An 11518-nucleotide genomic window follows, 5' to 3' on the forward strand; every position below is an offset into this window, starting at 1 on the left:
TTGGCTTAAAGCTCAACATTCAGAAAACGAAGATCATGGCATCCAATTCCATCACTTCATGGGACATAGTTGGGGAAACAGTGGAAACAGTGTCAGACTTTATTTTTCTGGGCTCCAAAATCACTGCAGATGGTGACTGCAGCCATGAAATTAAAAGACGCTTACTCCTTGGAAGGAAAGTTATGACCAACCTAGATAGCATATTCAAAGCAGAGAGATTACTTTGCCAACAAAGGTCCGTCTAGTTAAGACTATGGTTTTTCCAGTGGTCATGTATGGATGCGAGAGTTGAACTGTGAAGGAAGCTGAGAGCCAAAGAATTGATGCTTTTGAATTGTGGTGTTGGAGAAGACTCTTGAGAGTCCCTTGGTCTGCAAGGAGATCCAACCAGTCCATTCTAAAGGAGATCAGTCCTGGGTGTTCTTTGGAAGGAATGATGCTAAAGCTGAAACTCCAGTACTTTGGCCACCTCATGCGAAGAGTTGACTCATTGGAAAAGACTCTGATGCTGGGAGGGATTGGGGGCAGGAGAAGGGGACGACAGAGGATGAGATGGCTGGATGGTATCACCGACTCGATGGACATGAATTTGGGTGAACTCCGGGAGTTGGTGATGGATAGGGAGGCCTGGCATGCTGCAATTCATGGGGTCGCAAAGAGTTGGATACGACTGAGTGACTGAACTGAACTGAACTGAAATCTGCTAAAAATAGCATACTTCCAACTTATCTTTCTTTTTAAAAAATGTTTTTGAAGAACCTATGTGTATAATATAGTATTTAGCCTCCTCTTAGCCAGATCCTATAAAAAGGCCCACAGCTGCTCTAGTACCACCATAAACAGGAGAATGTAAAGGAATGGAAACAGTAGAAAGAGACAGAAGTCAACTGGCTGCTATAAAAATATTTACAGATTTTATAAAAACATACACCCATTTTGAAAACACTGCCAGGGCTTCTCCCAGGGCCCTGGAGGAAGCTCATGCAAGTGAGGGACTGATGGAGATGAAAAGTAACTCCTAAATACTCCTTGGATTTGGGGGGATGTGGGGAGGAACATGTGGATCCAGCAGAACACCACACTTTCCAACTTCAGGGGCTCACATCTGCAGTCTGGATATTAAGCTGTGTGACCTAGTTCTGAGGTCACAAGGTGGTAAGGCCTGAGGATGTATCAATTACTAAAGGAATGCGGCAAGTGTTGCAAGGTCAGTGGCACTATCCTCAGGAGTTTCTGCATGATCACCCAGCACAAACCTGTATAACTGCCCAAGAGATATACCAGTGTGCTGAGACACAGGAGTGTAAGACAAGACTTGGGGATTCTATTAGTATGCCGCTGTGGCTATTATTTGCTGATTTGTGACTTGAGGAGGTCATATAATATCTGGATGTTGATTTCAACACTAGTAAAACAGAACAACAGGAATTATCTTCTTGTGGAGTATACTGAGATCTTTCCATGGAAATAATTTTTACCCTTGTTCTGAAATCTGGCTGCTCTCTTCTAATATCTAAAATAGCCTTTGTAATGGGAAGAAGGAGAAATAAAGAGGTGAAAGAGAATTAGATAGCCTAGGCAGGTGACTCCAGGTAAGGCAGCATTCCTGCACTGGGCTGGGGCTGCTAACATCCTCCCCTTACTCTAAGGAGCCTGACTGAGCCTTTAGGAGCCTTGTCACTGAAGGTTCTAAAACTTAAGCCTTATTTGCTTGAAGTTAAGTCCGCCTCTATCTGGAACTTTTCTGTTACATCTCCCCCAACCCCAATTTTTTGAAGTTACTATTTATTGGATATTTATAGCCAACAAAATTTATGATTATATTTCTTTAAGAGAAGCCTGTTGGTGATGAAAATCTGAAGTACCATCTAGAATTGGAATGGGTCCTATTTGGTGTGGTGTTGGAGGTCCAGGATACAAGATCATTAGTAGTAGTCCAGAACACACTGTACCCCAAGCCTACCGAGTCTCCCCCTCACTTTAGTTACTAAATCTTACATTTTCCTTTTTCTTGGATTATTGTCCATTTTGCTATAGTACATACCCAAATGTTTATCTCAATAGTGATCTGGGGGGCAAGGGGTAAAAGTCCTGAATCTTTGGATATGAAAAAATATTCTATACTCTCACTCAAAAGCTAGTTGGTCTTATTTTTTTCTCGGATCGTAGAGGACACTGTTATGTCTTCCAGCAGTGCTGCCAATGAGGAATCTAATGCCACACTGATTCTCATTCCTTTGAGCTTAACCTGTTTGTCCCTTTGGAAGCTTTTAGGACTTTATCTTTATCCCTAGAGTTCTAAAATTTCACCATGACAAGTTTAAGTTTGGGTTCTGTTTTGTTCATCTTGGCTAATATTTTAAATTTAAAGACTTGAATCTTTCTTAAACTCCGAAAAATACACTTTTATCACTATTTTTTCCTCTGCATTTTCTTTTTCTCTCTTCTTAAACTGAAGAAAATAGGGAAAACCAATAGACCATTCAGTTCAGTTCAGTTCAGTTGCTCAGTCGTGTCTGACTCTTTGCGACCCCATGAATCTCAGCACGCCAGGCCTCCCTGTCCATCACAAACTCCCGGAGTTCACTCAGACTCATGTCCATCGAGTCAGTGATGCCATCCAGCCATCTCATCCTCTGTCATCCCCTTCTCCTCCTGCCCCCAATCCCTTCCAGCATCAGAGTCTTTTCCAATGAGTCAACTCTTCACATGAGGTGGCCAAAGTACTGGAGTTTCAGCTTTAGCATCAGTCCTTCCAAAGAAATCCCAGGGCTGATCTCCTTCAGAATGGACTGGTTGGATCTCCTTGCAGTCCAAGGGACTCTCAAGAGTCTTCTCCAACACCACAGTTCAAAAGCATCAATTCTTTGGCTCTCAGCCTTCTTCACAGTCCAACTTTCACATCCATACATGATCACAGGAAAAACCATAGCCTTGACTAGACGGACCTTTGTTGGCAAAGTAATGTCTCTGCTTTTGAATATGCTATCTAGGTCGGTCATAACTTTCTTTCAAGAGTAAGCGTCTTTTAATTTCATGGCTGCAGTTACCATCTGCAGTGATTTTGGAGCCCAGAAAAATAAAGTCTGACACTGTTTCCACTGTTTCCCCATCTATTTGCCATGAAGTGATGGGACCGGATGCCATGATCTTCGTTTTCTGAATGTTGAGCTTTAGGCCAATTTTTTCACTCTCCATTTTCACTTTCATCAAGAGGCTTTTTAATTCCTCTTCACTTTCTGCCATAAGGGTGGTGTCATCTGCATATCTGAGGTTATTGATACTTCTCCCGGCAATCTTGATTCCAGCTTGTGCTTCTTCCAGTCCAGCACTTCTCATGATGTACTCTGTATATAAGTTAAATAAGCAGGGTGACAATATACAGCCTTGACGGACTCCTTTTCCTATTTGGAACCAGTCTGTTGTTCCATGTCCAGTTCTAACTGTTGCTTCCTGACCTGCATACAGATTTCTCAAGAGGCAGATCAGGTGGTCTGGTATTCCCATCTCTTTCAGAATTTTCCACAGTTTATTGTGATCCAACAGTCAAAGGCTTTGGCATAGTCAATAAAGCAGAAATAGATTTTTTTTGGAACTCTCTTGCTTTTTCGATGATCCAGCGGATGTTGGCAATTTGATCTCTGGTTCCTCTGCCTTTTCTAAAACCAGCTTGAACATCTGGAAGTTCACAGTTCACATATTGCCAAAGCCTGGCTTGGAGAATTTTGAGCATTACTTTACTAGCATGTGTAAGACCTAAATCAAATCCCTTATGATTATACAGTGGAAGTGACAAATAGATTCAAGGGATTAGATCTGATAGACAGAGTGCCTGAAGAACTATGGATGGAGGTTCATGATATTGTACAGGAGGCAGTGATCAAGACCATCCCCAAGAAAAAGAAATGCAAAATGGCAAAGTGGTGGTCAGAGGAGGCCTTACAAATGGCTATGAAAAGCAGAGAAATGAAAGGCAAAGGAGAAAAAGAAAGATAAACCCATTTGAATGAAGAGTTCCAAAGAACAGCAAGGAGAGATAAGAAAGCCTTCCTTAGTGATCAATGCAAAGAAATAGAGGAAAACAATAGAATGGGAAAGACTAGCTATCTCTTCAAGAAAATTAGAAATACCAAGGGAACTTTTCATGCCAAAATGGGCACAATAAAAGACAGAAATGGTATGGACCCAACAGAAGCAGAAGATATTAAGAAGAGGTGGCAAGAATACACAGAAGAACTATACAAAAAAGATTTTCATGACCTAGGTAATCACAATGGTGTGATCACTCAGCTAGAGCCAGACATTCTGGAATGTGAAATCAAGGGGGCTTTAGGAAGCATCACTATGAACAAAGCTGGTAGAGGTGATGGAATTCCAGTTGAGCTATTCCAAATCCTGAAAGATGATGCTGTGAAAGTGCTGCACTCAATATGCCAGCAAATTTGGAAAACTCAGCAATGGCCACAGGACTGAAAAACGTCAGTTTTCATTTCAACCCCAAAGAAAGGCAATGCCAAAGAATTTTCAAACTACTGCACAATTGCACTCATCTCACACGTTAGCAAAGTAATGCTCAAAATTCTCCAAGCCAGGCTTCAATAGTATGTGAACTGTGAACTTCCAGATGTTCAAGCTGGATTTAGAAAAGGCAGAGGAACCAAAGATCAAATTGCCAACATCCAACTGGATCATTGAAAAAGCAAGAGAGTTCCAGAAAAACATCTACTTCTGCTGTATTGACTATGCCAGTCTTTGACTGTGTGAATCACAACACACTGTGGAAAATTCTGAAAGAGATGGGAATACCAGACCATCTAACCTGCCTCCTGAGAAATCTGTATGCAGGTCAAGAAGCAACAGTTAGAACTGGGTGTGGAACAATAGACTGGTTCCAAATCAGGAAAGGAGCACGTCAAGGATGTATAGTATATATTGTCACCTTGCTTATTTAACTTATATGCAGAGTGCATCATGAGAAATCCTGGGCTGGAAGAAGCACAAGCTGGAATCAAGATTGCCAGGAGAAATTTCAATAACCTCATATACGCAGATAACACCATCCTTATGGCAGAAAGCGAAGAACTAAAGAGCCTCTCGATGAAAGTGAAAGAGGAGAGTGAAAAAGTTGGCTTAAAACTCAACATTCAGAAAACTAATATCGTGGCATCTGGTCCCATCACTTCATGGGAAATAGACAGGGAAACAGTGGACACAGTGTCAGACTTTATTTTTTTGAGCTCCAAAATCACTGCAGATAGTGACTCCAACCATGAAATTAAAAGACGCTTGCTCCTTGGAAGAAAAGTTATGACCAACCTAGACAGCGTATTAAAAAGCAGAGACATTACTTTGCCAACAAAGGTCCATCTAGTCAAAGCTATAGTTTTTCCAGTAGTCATGTATGGATTGAGAGTTGGCTATAAAGAAAGCTGAGCACCGAAGAATTGATGGTTTTGAACTGTGGTGTTGGAGAAGACTCTTGAGAGTCCTCTGGACTGCAAGGAGGTCCAACCAGTCAATCCTAAGGAAATCAGTCCTGAATATTCATTGGAAGGACTGAGGTTGAAGCTGAAACTCCAATACTTGGCCACCTGATGTGAAGAACTGACTTATTTGAAAAGATCCTGATGCTGGGAAAGATTGAAGGCAGGACGAGAAGGGGATGAGACGGTTGGATGGCATCACCAACTCAATCGACCTGAGTTTGAGTAAACTCCAGGAGTTGGTGATGGACAGGGATGCCTGGGATGCTGCAGTCCATGGAGTCGCAAAGAGTCAGACATGACTGAGCGACTGAACTGAACTGAACATGTATATTGAATCTTCTAGATCTTTTAACTTTTGTCTTTTGAAATGAAAAAGGGAAAATTTCTCAGCCTCTATCTTCCACTCACTAATTTATTCTTCAACTACCTCTCTTCTTTTAACAGATCATCAATAAACTCTTTCCTTGAATATTTAGCTCTTCTCTTTGTTGAGATCTGTGGTTTTCTTACATAGGATTGATTTTCCACAAAATTTTGATGATTTTTATATCTGTTTATCTTGTACCTGTTAATCCTTAGTTTCCTGCTCAATATATGTTATAATAGCTTGCCCCTTTTTAACTAAAGCTAAGGGATATGCTACTAGGAAGAGTATCTTAATGATTTCTCTTTTGAGGAATTTCCTGTCTCTCTTGGGGGTCAGGAGCTGGTTCAGAGAGCATCACTCCCTCTCTTCAGCTTCAGGGTCCATACTTCTTTAGCTAATAAACAAGCATTGCTGCCACTTGCTGTTTAGTGGAGGAGTGGGAGACAGGTTGATGGTCAACCAACCTAGTTACTTTGTTTTATTTATGTATTTATTTGGCTGTGCAGGGTCTCAGTTGTAGCACTTGGGATCTTTAGTTACAGCCTGAGACCTCCCAGTTGCAGCATAATGGATCTAGTTCCCTGAGGAGGGATGGAAACAGGACTCCCTGTATTGATAGTGCAGAGTCTTAGCCACTGGACCACCAGGGAAGTCCCAGCCTAGTTAATATATTCCCTCCATTAATCACTTTAATGAATGTCCAGGGCTTGTCCATCTCACTTGTTTTATCCATTGAGTCCAGAGTTGGTATGACACCAAAGTCATCTTTCTATAACCCTCCTCTCCTACAAATTTTTGGGTTGTGGTTTCATTTAGTTTTCATTTACAAGATCTGTCTTAGATCTTGTAGGGATTTCCCAATGTTTCTGATAAAACTCTTTCTTGTTTTTCCAAGCTGTTATAAGTTGACATGCACATGCGTGCGTGTGTGTAGCATGTAGAAATGTAAAACAGTCCAATGGAAATAGCAGGTATCCAATAGGGGCCTGGTGGGCTGCAGTCCATGGGGTTGCTAAGAGTCAGACACGACTGGTCGACTTCACTTTCACTTTTCACTTTCATGCATTGGAGAAGAAAATGGCAACCCACTCCAGTGTTCTTGCCTGGAGAATCCCAGGGATAGGGGAGCCTGGTGGGCTGCCATCTATGGGGTCCCATAGAGTCGGACACAACTGAATCGACTTAGCAGCAATAAATACTGTATATGTTGAATGCATTAAAGAATGAATGCATGTACATGTTCGGTGTGTTTTACACACACACACACACCTTTCTGAATTTTAGGTGAGAGGTGATGACATGAATGTTCTCAGACTACTATCCATAATTGTGAATTACTTTAAGACTTGGGGCATGTGGAGAAGAGGTAAGTTATTTCTTTTTTGTGTTTAAATGAAAAATAATGTCAAATTGAGAAGGAATAATGCTTTAGTTAGCCAAAGTAACTAATTTATCTAAACCAATTGGAAGTTTTATTTATTACGCATTTGTTTCATAATTATATTCTCAGTGTTTATGTGTAAGACATGGGTTTGATACTGTGGACAGATACAGTTGTATTTTTCTCTTTTTCTTCTACTCTAGCTTACCTTGCCTCCAACATATGCAGCAGCCAGAATAAGGTCATTTCACACAGAAAGATATGTGTTAAAATCCTTTCTCTGTCACTTACTAGTTATAGAGCAAGTTTGTCTGAGCCTCAGCTTCCTTATTTAAACAATATAAAGATATCAGCCACATAGGCTTGTATTAAATATAATGATACACAAAATGCCTCATATAGTGGGTAATAAATAAATAAAATGCATAGTACATGGACACAACAAACATCAGTAACCTTTCTACTCCTCTACCCTTCTCTCCAAGAAGTTTATTTTCTCACATTTATAATTGCAGGCTTTTAAACTAATGTTCTGATTATCATTCAGTTTCTTATGAGTTTGCTTAACATGAATTTATAAACCATGTTTTTGTATATTAAAAAACGATAGAAAGCAGCTTCATCATATATCTCAGAGAATAAACTTTTCAATTTATTCATAAATCTATTTGTTTTGCAAACACTTATTGAGCACTTACTTTGAGCCAGACACCATGTTAACCTCTGAAGTAAGTTGACTCCTCGTAACAGGGTCAAGACTAAGGTCAGGAAGCCAGGCGAGTGAGACATCTGCCTTTAATGCAAATTTTAAGGGATGCCAAAAAACTGAAAAATCAAGATAAATAATATTTTAATGAAATATTTTAAAAATCAAAATTAATAGAAAAAAATCCATGATGAACCCATCAAGATTTTAAATAAGGACAGAATCTATTTTAATGAATTTTTTCTCTTGTCTCAGGCTACAATACGATTTACTGATACTATTATTTTTGTCTGTACATCCTTTGAGGAATGTAGCCTTCTTCACTTCAACATGTTCTTCTGGTGGGATTATCAAGTAAACTCAGACCCTTAAGGCCACACAGATGGACAAATAAACCAAGCTGAACTAAACAAGAGTATCTCATTCTCTTGACCATATTGATTGATACAAAACAGGATAGGTAACCCATCATGGTAGTATCTTTATCTAGGAATGAATGAGGTCAATGCAGAGAGCTAAGTAGAGCCAAGAGTTGTGGAGGGGGAGGGATACAGATAAAAAAAGAAATTTGGAGGATGATTTCATTTGAATGAAAATAAGAGAAGCTATATCCATCTCTTAACTTGCCAGGGACATGCATTTATTTGAGTTGGGACTGTCCACACTTACAAACAGAGGAAGCCTGACTAACACAATGTCTAAATAAAGAGTATTTCAAACCTTGAGGAGGATTGGTCATCACTAAGTTTACAAAACATCTTAAAAGCAGTACGCCTTCAGTATTATACAGGGAAATGGTTGCCACAGACATAACCTTATAGTGTAAATGGAATCAGAAGGTCCTTAAGATCAACCAGCTAATTCCCCTTGATCTGATTCCAAGCAAGCCAACAAGCCTTTGATTGTAAATTGCCTTCCTAGGTTGAACTGCCTAGAAAAAGCATAATAAACAGAACAAGTGTATCCAGTCTACTTGATAGTTACACTGTTCATTGTTAAGCAATAAGATGGCACCTAATGAGTCAACACCCTAGAATCAGATCACTTTGGTGGATGCTAACATTAATTTTTCTGAGCTAGAAAGGTTTAGAGGCAACAAAGTCTAGTGATGGAAATACAAACTCTTGAGCTAGACTTCTTGAATTTGAATCCTAGCATTGCCACTTACTACTGTGTGACTTTGGATAAATTATTTAACCTACTTGTACCTTATTTTCTCACCTGTAAAATGGGAATATAATAGTGACTACCTCATAACATTATTAAATGAGAATTATGAGTTAATCTTTATAAAGAAAGTAAAACTTACAAGTACTATAAAATAAAATAATAGGGTTTCCCTAGTGGCTCAGATGGTAAATCTGCCTGCAATGCAGGATACCAAGGTTCAATCCTTGGGTCAGGAAGATCCTCTGGAGAAGGGCATGGCAACCCACTCCAGTATTCTTGCCTGGAGAATTCCATGGACAGAGGAGCCTGGCCGGCTACAGTCCACGGGGTCACAAAGAATCAGACACAACTGAGCGACTAATACTTCTTCTTCTTCAGACTAAAAAAGAGACCTGGGATATGACATCTACCTTATGCTGCAGCTACTCCAGGAGACTGGATAACTCTAGCACACAGAGTTAGAACTTACTTCAACTATATGCTTACATTTCTAACTGACTGGTTGGCTTCTAAGCTTCTAGAGGGCAGGGACTGTGCCTTACTCATCTTCGTATTTCTTTGTGCTTCTAATGCCTGGGACTGGGCAAGCACAAGGAGACAGTTCCCTGTTCACAGAATCCAAAGACATGGATTTGAATCTTCACTGTATTACCTACTACATATCCTGGAACAATTTACTTAATTTCCCAGACACTCAGTTTCTGCAGTAGTAAATGTGGACTCCACACAAAAACTACTAGAACTGATAAACAAATTCAGCAAAAACAGGATACAAGATTAACATACCGAAATCTGTTGCATTTCTTTACACTAACAATGAAATATCAGAAAGGGAAAGAAAAAAATCCCTTTTAAAATCACATCAAAAGATAAATTAGGAACAAATTTGACCAAGGAGGTAAAAGGCTTATATGATGGATAAAGGAAACTGAAGATGATTCAAACAGAAAGATCTTATGCTTTTGAATTGGAAAAACATTTTTGAAATGGTTATACTACCCAAAGCAATCTATAGATTTAATGTAATCTCTATCAAATTACCCATGACATTTTTCACAGAACTAGAACAAATGGAGAAGGAAATGGCAAGCCACTCCAGTGTTCTTGCCTGGAGAATCCCAGGGATGGGGGAGCCTGGTGGGCTGCCGTCTCTGGGGTCACACAGAGTCGGACATGACTGAAGCAACTTAGCAGCAGCAGCAGCAGCAGAACAAATAACTCAAAATTTTATGTGGGGCCATAAATGACCCAGAATTGCTCAAACAATCCTGAGGAAAAACAACAAAGCTGGAGTCATAAATCTCCCAGACTTCAGACAATGCTACAAAGCTACAGTAATCAAAACGGTGTGGTATTGGCACAAAAACATACATCTCAATCAATGGGACAGAATAGAGAGCTCAGAGATAAACCCACACACCTTTGGTCAACTAATCTTCAATAGAGGAGGGAAGGATATACAATGGAGCTCCTGGTTCCAGCTTTGCAAGAGCATGTAACATAAACATGAAGCTGCTCACCCACAATCTGCTGAGCTTGCATGTGTGGGGAGTGAGGCCCTGTGGCTTCCCTCTGCATGGCCACTGAGGTCCATACCAACCCTGTGGAGTTCAACCCCAACTTCATAGCATGTATGATACTCAAAGTGGAGTGGGAAGTGCTTCTGGAGGCTGCCAACAGCCTGCATCTGATCAAGGTGCCCAAAGAGACGATTCAGGGATATAAGCATGACAAGAAATTTCTGAGAAAGAGGCACCATATACTGCTGGAGGTGGATATGTTGGAGGGCATCCTGCAATGCCCAGAGTCAGGATGTCTATTCCCCATCAGCCATGGGATCCCCAACATGTTGGTTGCTGAGTGGTGAGGAAAGTATGTTAGTTGCTCAGTCATGTCTGACTCTTTGTGACACCCTGGACAGTAGCCTGCCAGGCTCCTCTGTCCATGGAATTCTCTAGACAAGAATACTGGCGTGGGTTGCCATTCCCCTCTCCAGGAGATCTTCCCAACCCAGGGATGGAACCTGGGTCTCCAGTGTTACAAGCAGATTCTTTACCAACTGAATCACCAGAGAAGCCCATGATGAGGAAACTGAGACTTAAAATTGTGCCAGGCACCGGTTTTTCACTCTATGATCATGTGTACCTTTGTTTACATGTATCTTGTTTGCTAGTCCTATCCTATGTATCCCTAATTCTTGGCCTATTGACACAACAAACACACTATGTTTTTGAGCTTGATATTATATTTTTTTCTCATTAAAGGTTCAAAAAAAAAAAAAGAATATACAATGGAGAAAAGACAGTCTCTACAGCAAGTGGTATTGGGAAAATTGGGCAGACACATATAAATTAATGAATTTAGAACATATCCTCACATCACACACAAAAAATTAACTAATAATGACT

General features: G+C 40.3%; 1 pseudogene; it reads left to right on the plus strand.

The window, feature by feature from the left end:
* The first annotated feature begins 10616 nt into the window (after positions 1 to 10616).
* LOC109566196 (multifunctional methyltransferase subunit TRM112-like protein pseudogene) lies at positions 10617 to 10977 on the plus strand (annotated as a pseudogene).
* Positions 10978 to 11518: the final 541 nt, after the last annotated feature.

Source organism: Bos indicus, chromosome 11 (genome assembly GCF_029378745.1).
Source record: "Bos indicus isolate NIAB-ARS_2022 breed Sahiwal x Tharparkar chromosome 11, NIAB-ARS_B.indTharparkar_mat_pri_1.0, whole genome shotgun sequence".
NCBI classification, from domain to species: Eukaryota; Metazoa; Chordata; class Mammalia; order Artiodactyla; family Bovidae; genus Bos; species Bos indicus.